The 15,712-nt window shown below is 44.9% G+C and overlaps 1 protein-coding gene across 2 annotated transcripts in view; it reads left to right on the top strand.

Annotated features, from left to right (window-relative positions):
- The first annotated feature begins 1,139 nt into the window (after nucleotides 1–1,139).
- LOC146811648 (interferon-induced very large GTPase 1-like) overlaps nucleotides 1,140–15,712 on the top strand; it is a 242,018-nt gene continuing 227,445 nt past the window's right edge. For both annotated transcript variants that reach the window (XM_085618616.1, XM_085618617.1), the window contains exon 1: nucleotides 1,140–1,253. The gene's annotated coding sequence lies outside the window, so the exon portion shown is untranslated. The remainder of the gene's footprint in view (nucleotides 1,254–15,712) is intronic.

Here is a 15,712-nt window from a genome sequence, read left to right on the forward strand (position 1 = left end):
CATTTCTAACAGCTGTTTTCTAACATTTACTCAGTTCCTGTAGCACAGTATCGATTCACAATAGATTATTTGTCAGGCTAAGCATAGGCCCTCTGCAAACGTCCTCATGGTGCGTCTGAATTCTGATGAATGATGGCGCTGTAATTGTTTTCTGCGGTAGAGTCATCTTAGAAAGAGATTGTAAGTCAGTGACCTTCCATTACAGGGGTATTGCTTTAGTTTCAAGAGATTTTAGAGATTCCCATTGCTCAAAAGTTTGTAATTTCTGCTATTTAGCTCTTTTCAAAGCACTTCATTGCTTGGTTTTCCTTGTGAGAAAGTGTCGTTTTAAGTGGCATACATTTGGCACTTCTTACAGTTTTCGGTTGCTCAAATGGGTGTAAGTTCGGATATTAATATGTTCCCTTTGTCTTGATTGCTTGATTTTTCTCGTGATGAAGTGTCACTCATAGTAGTTGAATGTCAGTCATAATTAGACTGAAATTATGAAAATGTCACACACAAGCAATCCGAAACCTTGGCAGCTATGCTGCAAGTCCCAGGATTCAAAGAAAAAAACCTGGATTGGAGCCGCACATCATGTATGGACCTGAGAAACTTGGCAGGGTCGACTTGACACCAGTTGTAGCTCTGTCTGCCTATGTCACGCTGAGCAGGGTGTGACAGTTATCAATATGCTAATTAGTGGGTTTACATTTTAAAATAGCTTACCTCTTTTTGGGCACAGAATCTTAATAAGCATGTAGTAGTCACCTTTGCGGCCATTGCTGCATCTTCACACTCCCCTACGGACACAACCGCGTAAAAGCTTAATGTTCCATTTCAGGTATTAAAAGTACTTTAAAAAACACACTACGATGCGGTGTAAGTCGTGCACGTGTGCGAAACGAGAGTCAAAGTTTCCAGTAGAGGGGTGATTGGAAATATTAAAAAAATCTTGCATTACTCTCCCACGAGGTGGCTGAATTGAGGATTAGTGCGGACGGGATTCGGGAAAACGTGGTTGGGGAGGGTTCAGCCTTTGTAGTTTTTATTAAAACTAGATTATCAGTGGTGTGCGTGGAGAGGATCTACGCTGAGTTGGGTGGGGCAGTTGTTGATCTTTTTTTCCCCAGCCCTTCAAAGGCTGTACCCTCGGGCGCCGCCGGGGGATGCTCTTCTTCGGTCATTCTGTTTTACTTTCTCATCCGCAAGGCTCCTGCGGCCGCCCTACAAACCGAACTTGCTGCAGGCCCGACAGGAGCGGCGACACGGTAGGTGGTGTTTCCCTGTGGTGGCCCTGTGTGTTTTTTTAATTGTAAATTTCGACGAAGACCGGGTGAGCTGGCGACTCCATCAAATTCTTCACTCCAGGGAATGGGCGAGCAGCTGCAGGTCCTTTCGGACCCGCGTGGCCTTCTTAATTGGCTAAATACCTTCTCGAAACTTCCACGGTTATGGTTTAGAACATTTTTTCGGGTTGTTCCTTTGTAAAACGAATTTATGATTGAGGGATTTATTCACAAAGTGCCGATTCCTTCGTTCGGCTCTTGTGGAGGAGGGTTTATGTCTAGGGTTGCCAGATTCGCCCCATGTAGATCGGTCTTCGAGATATATATATATATATATATATATATCCATATATCCAGTCTTTTCTCTTTACAAATCATTATCAGGCCCGCGAGTCCAGTTGATTCGACGGAAGCAACTTAAAACAGCCGCGGATTGAGTACATTATGCAGGATGAGTCCCCACGCAGGCCGGGTCCCATTACAAATATTTTGTTTCGAAAGGACTTATGGCCCCTTATTGCTGCATAATAATATGAACAATTTACTCGTTTCTTTTTAGTTAAATTATGTTTATTTCCCTGGGGTGTATGTGGCAGTTTTATAATTCTTATACATATTTGTAACTTTCCACAATCCTGCTGTTGTTATGGCTCATTCATACTTCCTGTGTTGTAATTATGTTTAATAACAGTGAGCGCAAAAAGACTAAGGAGCAGAAAGCATTTCGTTATCAAATGGAAGTGAAATTGTTGAGTTACTAGAAGCTTTGTGACGCGAAGGACCACATATTCCACTTCTAGATTTCATTTTTAACATCATCATCAATAAAACTTTGGGGCATATCATCAAGGGCTTTATCTCCGCTTTCTGGCTTTAAAAGCCAGAAAAGCGGAGATAAAACCAAAGCCCTATCAGCAAGAGGGTACTAACATGCGTATTCGCATGTTAGCACCCTTTTACACTACGCCTACCTTTGTATCTCTAATGAGATGCAAAGTTGGCGTTTCTGACGTACACTACATGTCAGGAGAGCAATAACGCGTCTTTGCACTATCAGCAAGGATGCCATTGCATTTTAGCAGACGTTAGTTTATGGAGAAAACTGCTGTTTTCTCCAAAAACTAACGTCTGCTAAAATCCTGACTAAGCCACCCCTATCATTGGGGGTGGATTATGCTGATACGACCACAGGGTCGTATCAGCAAGGTTATCTCCCTTTTGCAGGGAACATCGTTGGAAAACCAGCGATGTTCCCTCTGAAAAACGGCGATAACATCGCTATCTCTGGAATTCTTATCGCCCTGGAGCAGCGTGTTGATGATAATGCGCTACCAGGGCGATAAAAAGCAGAGATAGCCAGCGATAAGAAAATTATCGCTAAGCACGGCCAGCGATAATTATCGCTGTACGTTGCTGATATGGCCCTTTGTTCGGCCGCATTACTTCCTTGAAAGTGCATTTACACAAAAGGTCACACAGAAATACAGTACGAGTACATAGTAATAAAAAGAGCAGGGCTACTTTACATATTCAGTTTAAAAAACGGTTACCTAGCCCTTATGTGTATTTAGTGCATCATGATAAAACCTATTATCAGCAGATACCTTGATAAAAGTGAATATTAAAAAAAAATTTTTTAGAACACGCACAACCTGGGTGAACCAATTGTTGCGTGCATCTGGGGTCTCACTCTCTGGTCAAGGAGTGTGTAAATTTAGACAAAAACAAGTAGCGTCTCCTGATTAGGGGATGTCCCCCCTGAGCACAGCGTAGATCCCGCGAAGCAGGTGTTCAAATTGCGAAAGAATCAGTTAACTGGGTAAATTAAATCTTCAATGAAACAATGAAATGTTTGAAATTGTGATCTTCATATAAAAAAATCACATGTCACTTTAACTGCGACGATGCATTTTGGGCAATTGGAGTTCTGAACTACCACATGCAACGCGCAGCGTCTTGCTTCTTATAATATCCCCTGACGAAGGTCTCTAATAGCTTGAAATGCATCGGGAGAAATAAGTAAAAGCACATGGATAGTCGCAGTTAAAGTGACGTGATTTTTTGGTATGAAGATCATAGTATCAAACGTTGATTAAATGTTTCAAACATTTCATCGAAGATTTAATTTACCCAGTTAACTGATTCTTTCCCAATTTGAAAACCCGCTTTGCGGGATATACGCTGTGCTGAGGGGGACGTCCCCTAATCAGGAAAAGTGAATATTATACAAAATCAATACTAGGTTAATAAAAAGGATCATCATATAAGTTTAGAAGCATTTCTTCCTTCAGGACTGCAAAACCCAGCCCATTTCTCTGGCTGATCTAAGTGTTTTTCCTCTGTGTGCAGCCCCTGCTAGAAATCCCGCAACCCTATCACATATCAGGGGCGATGACAGCATTTGCAGATATATCGAGGCAGGTCTTACTGGTGCAAAATAGCAATTTTTTAAAAGAGGTAAGAGATATCTTGACCGTAAATCACTTTAAACCTTGGTCTGAAAAATCATCACAGGAACAAGGCTTTCGGGTCCCTGACTTGGAGAAACCCTTGGGAACCGAGAGACACCAATTAATACAATTAAACCTAAATCTGTTTAAAAGGAAAGCGATGATGCAAATTATTAATAAAAAACCAAAAGAGTTGATCTAAAATCCCAGGGCTTATTAACAAATAATGTCTAGCCGTGGGTTTGATAAGTTCACTATTTTCCCTTTCCAGCCTTCTCCTGGTTAAAAATTGGCTTTTAATGTCTTTCACCTCTCGAAGGTGCAGCTGTCTAGGGTGATTAAAAAGCTCAGGGCGCCCTAATTCCGTGATCTGTTGTGAGACGTAACCTAACCAGGGAATGTTTGCAGCCCTGTCTAATTTCATAGTCTTCTAATATAATTTGATTTAGTCAGGGTATGGGTCTAGACCATATTTTTAGCCACCATTTTATGGGGGCCACTGCTATGCAATCTGAGATGTCGCCCTGCCTTACTTCTTCATTCACCTTAAAGGCAGGGGTACTCGGAGGGACAGCTAGAAGTTTCCGTAGATATTTATTTTCGGCCCCTTGCAACTCATTTACCTCCTTGTAGCCCCAGACCTTACTACCATACGTTGTCATAGGGACGCATTTCTCGTTGTAAACCTTCAATAATGGTATTAAGGGTTTGCTCCCTAGTCTCTTTGCAAAATCCAGTGTTGCTCCCGCTGCTCTTGTTATGGCATTTTTCTTGAGTGTTCACTGGGCCACCCAAGACCCCTTTTCGTCAAAAAGAACACCCAGGTATGGAAAGGTTGCAACATTAGCCAAATCCCCACCTTTACATATAAGTGATCGTTTTTCACGCTTTATATTACCTGATGACATTTATATGGGAATTTGAAAAATTGATAGAAAGGTCGAGAGTGACCATTACATCAATACAAGTATTTACTAGATGTTTCAGCCCTATTGGTATTCTGGCAAGTTAAAACTGCATCGTCCGCATATAAGAGGGCAGGGATGGATTTCACGCCTATTCTAGGAGTATCCTTGCAGGCGTTGGATAGGATAGCCCCCAGATTAGCAATATAGAGGGTGAATAAAACCTGAGCCAAAATACATCCCTGCCTCACTCCCCTCTTGACCTTCCATGATTTAGTTAAAGAGCCATTTTCATTATATCTAGCAGAGGTAGTTTAATCAAGGTGACACCAATGCAGGAAGGCGACCAAGTCAGCATCCATGCCTATTTCTAACAATAAAGGCCATAATTTGGACCTGTTTACTCTATCGAAAGCGGACATTAGGTCCATGAATGCCATAAACATATGACCTTTTTTGGCAGGAGTGTATTTGCTGATCATCCTAAGTAAAGTCATGCATGTGTCCACTGTTCCCATGCCTTTTCTAAAAACCAAATTGCAAATCCGACAACACTTTGCTTGCTTCTAACCAATTGCTTAGGCAGTCTAAAATTACCTTTCCCATTATATTGGCTGCCGAGTCTAATAGCGAGATTGGACGTTAGCATGCAAGATCATCCCTGGCACCCTTTTTGTAAATAGGTCAAATCACCGCCATGGACCAAGAGTGAGGTGGGCCAACCCTTGTAGCAGCATTAAAAACCCTTGTTGGGATCTTTTTCCAAGTCCCAGGGTCCGACTTACAAAGATCTGCTACTAGCCCATCGGGCCCCGGGGCTTTCTGGGCTGAGGCGGCCACAATCGCTTTCTGGACTTCGTCCTCCCAAAAATATAGAGAGAGCGACTCAATGCTGTGTTTCCAGGGTGTGTAAGTTTGTACTGTAACCACCTCAGTGTATATCTGCTCTAAATGGCTGACCCATCTGTCGGCGGTAATCACACACTCTTTTCTAGACAGATTACTATTCTTAAACCAGCATTGGCATAGCCAATAGGTCTCACTTCTGGGACCTTGTAAGTATTTAGTTATACAGCACAATATCATTGGTGCAACAACATCAACTGTTGCATGGCTAAACACTTATAAGGTTCCAAAGGCGAGACCTATTGGCTATGCCAAGGCTTGTTATTGTACAAAAGCACCAATTACAAACCATGCTGTGAGGGGAACAGATGCATGAGAGCGAGGGATGTCCTCATGTGAGGGGGGCTAGAAGCACAGCGGTGCAGGCGAAGCGTAGAGGCACTAAAGCCGATGACAAGAGGTTAACAAACACACAGCTGTAGGGCGCGGTTTGGCCCTGCTCCAGGGGCGCAGCTAACACAGAAGAGCACGTGAACCCTCGCGCCAACAAATGAGGTCAGCAAATGGCAGTGACGATGAAGCCACGCCATGGACGCCTCTAATCGCCTTCATGTAAATAAAATGCCTCGCAAGCGTTGTCTCAGGCGCGACGTTTAAATGTTTAAACAGCTAGGAGGCTGGGGCGCTGGGCTGTGGAAAACTCTGCCCGTACATGGATTCCTCATTCCTGCTTGGAAAGCATTCCATATATACAATATTTAATTTTTTAAATAGCGCTTCACAGTTCATTTCTGCTGGTTCTAAGCACGGTAAGTAGCTGGCACTGCTATTTCTTAACTTGATCGTACAGATTTTACCAAACTTTAAAGGACGGATGCTGTGCCAGCTGTACTAGCGCATCCGCTTGTAGATCACAGCAGATGTGAGCGGCGAGTGTGAACCAAGCCCACTCATAAGCAAAAAAAGCAAAGCTGTAGAAGTTCACGAGGCGCTATCCAGGTGCAATGTATTAATTAATCAGAAACTGGATAAAAGGAAGGCCTGTGCTATGGACCACACAGTGACATTTGCAGAGGGCCCGATTCACATGCACATTCACACATGTACACTTACTCTTACGCACAAGCGCCAGTGTACGACTTTTGGAAAGGCGCAAACATTCCCTGCAGTAAGCTTCAGCAGTCACAGCTTTACCAGCATCCCTGGGAATGTCATGAGTTTTTGTTATTTCCTTTAAAAATGAATAAATAATTCTGTCAGCGGAGCACATTTGTTTCAGAGCCAAGGAAAAGTAACCAGTATGTTTCTCACCCAAAAAATAAAACGTGATTGCCGTATGTGTTTTAAAAAAAAAAATAATGCTGTCTGAGGAGCGCTTTTGCTTCCAAGCCAAGGTTATTGAAGTAATGATCACAGGAAATCATCAGCTAACAGAAGCACGAGTGCTTGAAAAGTGCAGACGCGCTCGGCCACGCTAATTGGAAACAGATGGCCCCTGCGTGCCGCTGCTCACTCCCGCAAGGTGGATACCGCCACAAGCACGAGTGCTTGAAAAGTGCAGACCGATTCCAAAAGGTCATCTCCTAGTGTAGCGCATGTGGTTGCACTAGGCTCGACCTAAAAAGGGGCTATTTACAATCTTACAGAATTTTTAGCTATTTGCCAAGACACTGACCTGATTTAGATCCTCCCATGCCTGTTCCCGTATGATCTCTTTCCTTGATTTTAAGGTCAAATTATACGCTTTCCTACAAGCATTAATAAATTCTTTAATCCCTCGTGTATTTTTTTTTTTTAATTCAAGTCGTTTTTATTGAAGTAGAAAAACAAAAGTAAAGACAATACAATAAGTCTTCCGTTACAGAAATGATTCGATTCAGTTATTGCTGAACAATTGCAAAAAGCAAGTAACAAATAATATAAAGTAAATTAACTCTTGCTTGCATCATCGATATACAGATATATATACAACGCTCAATGTGTGGATGTGGCGATTTAGGCTCTAGTGGATGACCACAAACGTACTCTCAAATATCACAGACCAATGTATCCAGACCACAATATAATACCTCAAGGCGGCTCATAGTGAAAGTTAGTGCAACTATGAGTGCTTTATGGGTTTTAGAGAAATCTGCATTAAACCATTTTCCCCCTTAATGGCTCCTGATCTTCCTTGCCCAGTGAGAGTTTTTGCAATCCCCTTTGACAGCTTATCGAAAGCTTCTGTTACCACATCGGGCTCAGTGTGAGTATCAAGACACTTGTTAATGTCTTCTTTCCCCTGCGAATACAACTGGTTTAAAAAAATCCTCCGGAATGATGTTCCCCCACCTGACTTTACGAGCCTGATCTGTTGGGTAAAATTACTTATTTGCGAGGCTCTTTGGTTCAGCTCCCCGGAATACCATCAGTACCTTAGATTCAACAATAAGTGGGTTATGGTCACTGTAACCGGTGCACAATGAGCTCACTTTCATTATATTTTGAAGCAAAGGAGCGGATACCACAATATAATCTACAGTTGTACAGCACCCCCTCCCTGAAAAGGAAGGTACCGGCTCTGATTTGTTCATGTGTTCTAAACAATGTAAGTTATTGGCTGCAAATAGGCTCGCTAGAAAAATACCTTGGTCCGAATGTTCAAAGTGAACCAGGGGTGTGGAACTATTCAGTGCCCACCTGCCCAGTATACAGTTGGAAGAGTAACGATGTACATTAAAGTCCCCCATTATTATAATTTCACAATGGGTGCGACTATCCTGTGCTACGTGCTCTTAACAAGTTTTCAAGTGCAGCTGTATGCTCACTATCGACAGTCCTGCAATTGGAGTCATAGAAATTAATGACCACCAAAGTGGGGCTCTTGGGGAAAGTTAGTTCAACTGCTTACAGATGAGGGGATGGGCTAAACACACTCCTAATAGTGCATGACAGTTTAAGCAATATTAAAATAAGCAGACCTCCCTTTGCTCGTCCGGTTGGCTTTTTGGGCATTGTAGTGAGCTGATTACTAAGTGTACATGCACACAGGCTTGCGCCAATGCATTAAACGCGCACATTATGCTTCTGGCATGCACGTAAGGCGATGCAGCCTTAGAAAAAGCAGCAAAGCCATCCAGAACAAAAGTATCTGATGGGTCCCAGGTTTCTTGCAGTGAGACATGGCCCGATTTTTATTTCTAACCACTGCTCGTCATTCTTTTTTGCCCTCAGCCATGCGATATTCCAGGACAAGAATTTACAGATAGCGGCACCTATCTCAGCAACAACAGAATGTGGCAGAGTCTCATTTGCCATACTAGATGACAGAGGGCACCCTGTGTTGGCCATGATGCCACTTGGGGCTAATAGTCAGTCCATATTATCTAGGTCCCTCAGTGGGGCAAATCTGTTTGAGAGGGAAATGGTCCTATTCATATTTGGACAAGTTTTTGGGCCTTGTAACCACTTTCTCTGAGTCAGACTAGAAGCATTACCCCAGAATCTTTGGTGTTGGACCCCGTCGGGCTAGAAAAAGGAGAGCTGGGTGACCTAAATTCCTGTATTTGCACGTTGCCTAAGCTGACTCCAGATCATAGCTCTTGTGTGCGACGGGTGAGTCAATACAATACAATCACCCCCCCTATCTTTTTTTGTGGCTTGCCCTACCCACCCCACTCTTCTGGCCATTATGACATGAGGTCTATGAGACCCACATTTACCAGCGATCTGTCCAACCAATGGGTCACCTAGTGTACCAGGTCTGTTGTAGTCTCCTTAGAGCCCCGCTTAACTGGTGGCACACCCGCCAAAACGGACCTAAAGGGGCTGACTCAGGGGGTAGATTTAAAACAACAGTTCTCTCTTCCAGCAGTAGAGGGAGGTTAGAAGATTTTATACCCTGTGAATCAGTCCCCTGTTTTGCTCAGGGGTCTGTTTGGTCGGCCACTAATGGTCTTTGCGAGGCTACACCTAGGCCATCTCCCTCCTCCCTGCTATTTTTTGAGGATCTCGGACTCCTCGTGGACTTGTAGTATCAAAGGGTTGCTTGTTATGCCCTGAGTTTGACTGGAAATGCCCCCTATGCGCTAATTTCTGGCCACTACTGACTAGCAGACTATTTCTGGTTGCGGGAACTGCGGGTCCTAATCCACCCGGCTGAGCATGTCCCAGCCCTTCCTTCATCCCCACATGCTCTGTCCCCTGGTTATCCGGCAGGAGTGAAGCTCATTAGACTGACAAAGCAAGGTTTCTATCTTTCCCAACCGTGCGATAATAGGGGCTAGATGTAACTTTAGCACGTTTTCCATTTTTTGGAAAAGTTTAATCGGAGTCTGGCTCAGGGCCACATAGTCTAGATCCCAGATGACTGATTCTGCCTGCTTTTTTAAGTCTTGCGTGGCTCCTCCCCCCCCACCTCTTTTCTTTTTAACTGGGGGTTCCAGCATAACGGTACCCCCCACTTGGTTGACCCCCGGACCCTCTGACAAATCTGTAGCTACTGTCAGAATAGGCGCAATCTCGCTTTGGTCATCTGTTGGCAAGGTACCACTAAGGGATGCTGGGCTCAGTGGAAGATTAATTAATTCCAATGAAAGTCTCCTTTCCGTCAAGGAGATTTAATTCGACAAGACATTTTCCCGCCTTGCCAGAAATGTGTCAAGAGTCGTTACGGCAGCCCCTCCACCTGACCCAGGCATAGTTTGCTTTCTCTTACCCATAGTCTTTCACCAATCGTTCAATGAAGGGCTCCGCAGGATGGCGTCCAAAGGGGTCCCTACCACCATTAAGTCCTCTGGGCACAAAGGTTAGATGGGTGGCCCAGCCCAGCCTCTTCGTTGCTCAGACAGGCGTGGACGGAATGCTGGGGTTTGAAGTCCCCCATTCTCACGGCAACAGCAACGGGCTCCAGTGCTGTGGGAGGCCCTGGCTCCTTTTGAGCGCCTCCGGTCATGGGCTGTAGGTCACGTTGGCGGCACTCTGGCTGCAAGGAATGCTGGGGTTTGAAGTCCCCCCCCTTCTCACAGCAACAACAACAGGCATTTTTAACAGAATAGCGAATTCTGTGAGTTGTAGACTTGGGCACAGCTATACTAAGGGCTTGCGTCACGCAAGGCAGTGAAAGCCTACCTGCTTACAAAGACCAGTGTGCCCTTCAAGGAAGAGGATAGCTTTCGAGGGAGTGAGGTCCAGTGGGTAGCCCTGTTGAGTGGACCCCTAATGCGAGGTGTGAGGAGACAGCTGTTGCACCAATTGGGTCGTTGGCCATATGCAGATTCCAGTTTGCGACCCCCGTGTGCCAGGAGAGGGCTGCCGTGATATCTATGGAAGGTGTGCCATGTGGTGATAGCAAAGCCGTTGTGGCACTGTTGCGGCGATCCCATATGCCAGCAAGGGCCAGCATGGAAGTCTGGTTGTGATCTATTTAAAAAACAAATTTTAACTTGTTTTTATTGTGGTATATCACATATCATGACATTGCTGTACACATGTCGGTGTCGTAAACAGTAATACATCTCAGTCCAGCAATGCCCCCATTCAAAATGAACAATTTGAAGCAATCTTCCTTTAGTTAGGGCTGAGGTCCCAGCACAGTAACCTCATCGGGTCCGACGCATAACTGCACATTTCCTAGTCTATATCAGCTTAGCAACAAGCTAGATCATGCCTGCATTTTCCACCTGATCAAAATTATTAAATAAATAAAAATCCAACATTACTAAATCAACAGCAGCATACTCCCATAGTGGTACCCACACTCAGGACCCCCAAACAGTCTCCTAGAGGGAGAAGGGGGAACAAATAGAGGGATAAGCACAAGCGTGAAAGAAGGAGAGGGAGAAGACTGATGCAAGGAATGCCAGGGGTCCGAACCGCCTTGCCTGTTGCTCAATCCACCCAGAGCATACACATGCGCAGACACACAGTCCAGGACTCTGGGTGACTATTCCTGTGTTTCTACTGCGGGTTCCATTGAGCCCATCCCCGGTGTGTTCTTAGGAGAGGCTGCGGGTGCCAGCCCCTTAGCCACCAATTGTTCCAACATATCACCCCACATTTCCAGGTCTCTCTCCGCAGTCTCGTCTGTGCGTACCAATTGTAAACTCATCTCCTCTGCCCACCCCTCACTTGCGTAGACCCGTCAACCACCTGTGTGTCACAGGTGGACTAGGTCACGTCCAGTGGATGGCGAGGCGTTGTTTAGCCAATGTTTTTACAGTGTTAAGTGGGTGAATGGGGACATCCCATAAAAAGTTACGGACATGCTTCATCATTGCCTAGTCCTCGCCCTCCAAAAACTTGGTTGGTGGAGGGCGGGCATACACCTGACAACAGGGATGCACTTCTAAACTAAGTGAGGGCCCGTGCAAGAGTTAGTGGGTTTTGTGAGTGAATTTAAAAAGCCATTACAGTTGCCTATTATGTTTTAATATGGGTGGCAGCCATATGGTATTTAAAAACAAATGGACGGTGTGATAGAGATGTAATTGTCCCTACACCATTATATATGTGATGGTCGAAATGTTTCTGCCTTGTCGCCCGGTAGGGTCCCTGGCATTCATCAGGACCTAATATGTAAGGGCTCCGTTCTTACCCAATAGTAAAAGAGTAAGTACCGCTTCGTGGGGAGATCATTGTCACTTCCCACACACAAAAATCCGTATTCTGGCTCTTCTAAGTCTGAAAGAGAAAATTTTAAAGAAAGCAAAAACCTGGGTCATTCAAACAATATGTTTCTTAACAAAACCACATGCTCAACATTAAATGAGTGGCTAAGGGTGTGACACGTGTGAAAATCTGTGCACACTTTTGATTCGTTCAGGACTCTGACCCTGGGGCCGTGAAAAATGAGCCCCATAGGAGAAAGTGAAGGGAAGACCCTTGTTCCTAAGCTGTAAAAAAGGAGGAAACAAAAAGGCGAGTTAAGCAAGTTTATGCAAACTCAATGCAGAGTTAAAGGCTCGTAAATGCACACACCCATCAATATACATGCACCCATGGTGTTTCAAACACCCAGCCACACTCTTACGGTCTCAGGGTACGTCTCCCGTGATAGCACCAAGATGTAGCCTCTCCTTCTCCTCGCCGGTAAATGAGGAAAGAACTGTTCACAGTATTTATAGGCATCGTTATGGAGAGGTGGTGTGAATTAGGAGCCTTAATTAAGGTAATTGGGTAACAGGTCGTGGTTTCCGGTGTCCCAGCGCGCCGTGGTAAATTTGTGTAAGCGCCGCCTGACCTGCTACGCGGCGTCGCTTAATAGCAGTGAGATGTTCCGGTGTCCCAATAGAGCGCAACTCCGTATTGCCTGGCTCACTTGGCGCATGTAAATAGGGCTCATTGTTGGCGTGCAGCATTCTAAATAGTGATAGCATAAAAGGGCCATGTACTGCTAAATGAAGGCAGGTGAGCGTACCTTGATGTTCGTGCGGTAAGAATCAGTGGGTGGGCTTAAATAGTCATCACTTTAAATACCATTGCTTAAACTGGAAGAGTGAGGAGGTGGAAGAAGGGAGCGTCGTATAATCACTGCCTCCTTGCTCAGCATCAAACGTGCAAGTTTAAAAAAAAAAAAAAAACACGTAGAGCGAGGGTGTAACACTACGCATGTATTGATAGCAATTTAAATAGCAAAGAAGCTGAGGTGCGCAGTTGTGTACGAGCGTAGGAGTGTGCAAAAGTGCACACACAGTTCAGTCTAGTGTCACAATATTATATCGTGCATATTCATGTACTATGGAAAATGTGTATACTCATGCGCAGGCAGTCAGGGTGCGATATAGTTGTCGTAGGGGTACGCCTGGCCTGTGTGCAAATTGCATGATGATTAGTACATGATCATGTCCATGTTGATGAACGAGTTTTATCGATCCAGATGTAAACATGGGATCTCATATTGAGACCATTCTCCCAGGTTCGTTAGCGGTAGACCCACCGTTGTTCTCTGATATGGAGAGGTTTAGTCAGATATGTTCTTCCTTTTTTCATTACCTCAAGGACTACCCATTTTAGGTCGGTGTCCCTGTGATTTTGCTCTAGGAAATGTTTTGTGAGCTTGGTGTTTGTCTTCTTGCATCTGATTGTGCTTCAATGCTTATTAATGCGGATCTTTATTTTGCGAGTGGTCATTCCTATATAAATGAGATTGCATGGACAGGTCAGAAGGTATACCACATTTTCTGTATTACAGTTGCTGAAATTTGTGAGTCTCCAGGAGTCCGTGTTTCCTATGTTCACTTCTTTTGTCGAGGTGGTCAGAGAGCAGGCGACACAGCCTCCACACCGAAAATGTCCTGTGAGTCTCTGTGTGTTCCACAATGTTGGTTGTACCTCCCTTTCTTGAGTGGGTATTTTAGCATGTACAAGCTTAGCCTGAAGGCTCTTGTTTCTCTTAAATGCAAAGAGAGGGAGTTCCCATTGTTTTTTGGCACCATTTAAGATGTGCCAGTTGTTTCTGATGGTATTCTGTATACTGTTGGAGGCTGGTGTGTACGTTGTAACTCCTACCAATCTGTTGGTCTTTTCTTTTGGATTGTTTTCCAAAAGTGCCTCTCTGTTGTTATTTCTGGCCCTTTTCTTTGCTTTCCTGAACATCTTTTTTGGATAATGGTGATCCAGAAGCTTTTTTTCAAGATGTTCAGCTTGTTCATTGTATGTCTCTATTTCGGAACAATTCCTGAGTACTCTATGGAATTGCCCTACCGGAAGGTTCTGCCGTAATGATCTTGGGTGGTAACTCTCCTAGAGTGACAGACTGTTTTTATCCGTGTTTTGGTGATGTACCCTAGTACTGATGCCCTCGGTGGTCATGGTAATCTCTAGGTCCAAGAAGGTAGCATGGTTCTTATTGATGGTATGGGTAAACCTCAAATGTTAGTCTTTCGTGTTAATCCATTGGACAAAAGCTGTTGCTGTTACTTCATTACCATGCCAAACAATGAGCACGTTTTCGATATAACTGAGCTGCAATAAACCTATGCAAGCGCTGAGGTGTCAAATAGGTGCGGTGTAAATAATAAAATGGAACCGGACGTTGCTGTCCACCTCTCTGACCCCGGTGCATGCAAGTCATACAGCCACCTGTCATTGTCATGGGCTCCCGCCAATTCAATCCTGCTGTCAATCTTAAATGCCTTACAGACATGGGAAATCAGGCTCTAGGAGGAACCCAGGTCCAGCAACAGCCTCATTGTCTGCAAATCCATTGGCTCCGCAGGGAAATCAATCAAATTCTCGTGCGCTGTGCAAGACACCTTGGTGTACTGCAGAAACTAGGGCTTGGGGCAATTGAAAGAATTCCTGCACCTCCTCCAGTGTGAAGAAGGCCCAATTGAGGTACAGATCACCAGCTGTGGTGCAGTCCCTGTCGTACCACTGCATAAGGTTCTCATGGACTCTATCTGTTGGAAGCATGTCAACCACTTAAGAGGCAATAACTTGGCACATGGGGCTCTACATAAAAAGTGTGTGACTGCCTTTTCTCAGACACCGGCACCGGTCTGACAACAAAAGGGCAATCTTCTGAGACTCTTGCCCCCCGAATCAGGGACACAGGGAGGCCCTCCATGGTACCCCTGACTGCCAGCAGTACCTCTCCCCCATTCTGGTCTTCCGTGCACCACTGCGCTGTGTATTGTAATAGTCCACCAAAATAATACCTCCGCAGGTCTGGCAGACCCAGTCCCCTGAGATCAGTGTCCAACTTAAGCACTTCCAACTTAAATCTACTCCTTTTACTGGCCCACACCAGAAGGCTGTTTAGCCGGGTGAAGGTGGTTCTCGTCATATACCGTAGAGAGTTCTGTAGGACATACAGGCAGCGCGGTAGCAATACCATTTTGTTCATGACTACCCTACCCATCACAGATAAAGGCAGGCGGTTCTACAAACTGATCGATGCCTCCAGGTTCTCGAGAACCCTACCCATGTTTAGGCCGTAATTGGCCTCCGAGGTATAGGCCACCTATATGCCCAGGTACCGGAAATGATCGCGCTCCCACTGAAGCCCGGTCACTGGGAAAACAGCACTGTCCAATCCTGCCAGCCCGGCTAGAAGGAAAAGCACAATTTCTGACAGTTGACAATGATCTCTAACAACGCACTCACCGATTGCTCCGGGTGAAGAACATAAATCAACACATCATCTGCGTATAGGGATAATACCTGGGTGCGCCCTTCCACTACAACACCCTTTAGAGCCATGTCACGGCGCAACTGAACCGCCAAGGGTTTCCATTGCCAAGGCGAAGATTAACGGCAA

The sequence above is a fragment of the Triturus cristatus genome, chromosome 7, assembly GCF_964204655.1.
Source record: "Triturus cristatus chromosome 7, aTriCri1.1, whole genome shotgun sequence".
In the NCBI taxonomy this organism is placed as follows: Eukaryota; Metazoa; Chordata; class Amphibia; order Caudata; family Salamandridae; genus Triturus; species Triturus cristatus.